At 33.2% G+C, this 2,560-nt stretch overlaps 1 long non-coding RNA gene across 1 annotated transcript; it reads left to right on the forward strand.

Moving 5' to 3' along the window:
* Positions 1-461: 461 nt before the first annotated feature.
* LOC133801260 (uncharacterized) lies at positions 462-1,386 on the forward strand. Its single transcript, XR_009876800.1, has 3 exons — positions 462-540; positions 1,217-1,261; positions 1,347-1,386. It is a non-coding gene; the product is annotated as an uncharacterized LOC133801260 (long non-coding RNA).
* Positions 1,387-2,560: the final 1,174 nt, after the last annotated feature.

Consider the following 2,560-nt stretch of genomic DNA (forward strand, 5'->3'; position numbering starts at 1 on the left):
TTCCCACACCCCATGGGAATCAGGGAAAGGTGATGTCTATGAAAGGCAAACTTATTGCAAATTTTACAAGCGTATTTCTCATTACAGAGGAGAGACAAGATGTACTCAACAAAGAGCCTCCTTTCTGATAGAAATGGATGGATTATTTAAGAGGTCATGACGCAAATAGTTGTAGTGTACCCTGGTTAGTGTTTTGTTTTTCTCCCTTTTTTCTCTTCGTTTATACTTTTGATTTTGGTGCTGATACTAATAATATTGAATCTATACCCATATCATCCTTGATATACAGATATTCTTACAAATTCTGCTCATCCAATGGTAGACACTTCTTCTGTGTGATTTTTAGCTGTATTATTTTCAATTGTCCCCCCACCCCCCAAAATTTCAACGGTAATTGTTAGCTAACTGCTTCATTTTATTTGCTCCTTGTAGAGAGCCCAGGATCTTGCAAATGTTACTTCTTATCAAGAATGGGTGTTATTTGGGTATCTTGTTTGTCCAGATGAGCAGCTTCGTGTTACTAGCATCGATATTGCTATGGTAAACCTTAATAGATTACATTTCTTGATTGTAAAAATAAATTTGGTGATTCGTTGATAAACTTCTAGCTAATTTTACAAAAAAAATATGTATTATTTTATCATTCACAATCATGAGCATAGTTGCCACTTGAGTAGCTCTGGTGGTTTGGTGTGTGGGAGGAGGGGGGGTTCAAATCCCCATTGATGCAAGAAAAAAAGAAAAACAATCATGAGCATGACTACTATAATTTTAGATTTTTAAAATGCACACTGATTTCGGTCAATGGGTCTTTAATTATTGTTCTCTGTTTTTACTCGCTTAATGAATCTTTCAACTATGAACACAAATGGGATTTTTCTTTTTATTCAAATATATTCCATATATGCAATAAGTATTTTCTTAATATGCCATAAGTGATTTGTAATACAAGGTTGTTTCATATAAAATAAATGCCATAAGTGATTTGTAAAACTTTTGTAATTGTGCCAATGGTATGTACCCATGTTAAAGGGTATAAGTTTTCTATAAATGTAATCACCATGCTAAGTATTTGTATTGAAATTCTTTTCGTTGTAAGATGTGGAATAGAATGATCTGGTTGAAGAGTACAACATTAAAAACATGATTGATTTATTCAATGGAATATTGTATTGCTTGTTTTTCTCACCTCTTTCTTTTTTGTTGATTATTTCAGGTGGTACTGAAAGAAAATCTAGTTCTAACATTATTTAGGGATGAGGTGAGACTTGCCATTTATATTTGTCTAATGAAACATGTTATCAAATTGAAGAAGTTGGTCGTTTTCTTGGCTTTAAAATATGCAGTATATACTTCTGCATGAGGAATATCAGCTCTATGTTCTACCCATAATTTTAGAATCAAAGAGGACGACAAAATCTGGACGCACCAAGCAAAAAGAAGCAGATTTGGAATATAGTGTTGTCGAGACATTTTGCATCTTAGAAAAGGCCTCCGGAAAGCAGTTTTGGGTCATCTTGAGTGGCAGGTCTGTTTCTTGTTTTGTTATGCCCGGGATGGTTTTGAAGGGGTTGAGACACACACACAATAATTTTTTTTTATACTTAACTAGAGAAATATATGACAAGCAGTCCTTTCCAAAAGAAAATAAAAATACTATTATAAGTCTCTTAAATCCAGCAATGTAAAGATTAGATGAAACACTGAGTTCCATTAATAAAGAAATTGAAAAAGCTCAATTTCTGTCCAAAGCTATCTTCAAAGACATTTTTTTGATGCCAGCTTATCATACTGTTAAGTACCTAGCACAGGGCCAGATTTGTGTCCCAAATTGTGCGCATCTCCTGGTGTCAGCCTGACTCAAAATTCTAGTCTATTTTCTTTTACTATGAGAAAAGTATTGTTTTGATCACTATAGTTTTGAATACATTCTAATTATTTTCTTAATGTATTATATATTATTTATTTGGAAATTATTGATGATGTGTGATTATGTGGATGTGATATTTGATGCGATCCTGGCCTTCCAGATTTGTTTAACAATACGGATATCAAAACCAGGCCTCTTTCTGATGTATTGTTTCTATGTGCTCTATTATCAAATTCATCTATGGTTCCTACTTTGTGAGGCTTGTCTTATCTTTCTTGCTATGTTTTTAATTTATTCTTTTTGGATTCTTTTTCCCCCTAAATCACCTTGTTTCATGAAAGGTAGCTTAATGCTTAAGTCTCGTGTTTCCTCATCTATTTTGTGTTAACTATTTATATGCTTAAATGGTGATCAACTTCAACATGTTTCAAAAAATCATACAAGAGATTACGAGAGATGTTGATGGCAACTTTGTTGTCTTTGTACAATTTCATCATGGAGTCATGATTGTAAGGCAAGGGGAGGAAACTTAAGTAAAAGCTTTTGTACCAGCATCATTGCTTTTTTTTGTACAAGTTGGCTATTCGTCCTCTAAATAGAGTTTTTCAAGTAATATTATTTCTGTTTGGAATCTCTTTTCCTGGTGGAATATTGAGGACTCCTTTTCACTTGCTGTGAACACTACTTTAT

Source organism: Humulus lupulus, chromosome 9 (genome assembly GCF_963169125.1).
Source record: "Humulus lupulus chromosome 9, drHumLupu1.1, whole genome shotgun sequence".
Lineage (NCBI taxonomy): Eukaryota > Viridiplantae > Streptophyta > Magnoliopsida > Rosales > Cannabaceae > Humulus > Humulus lupulus.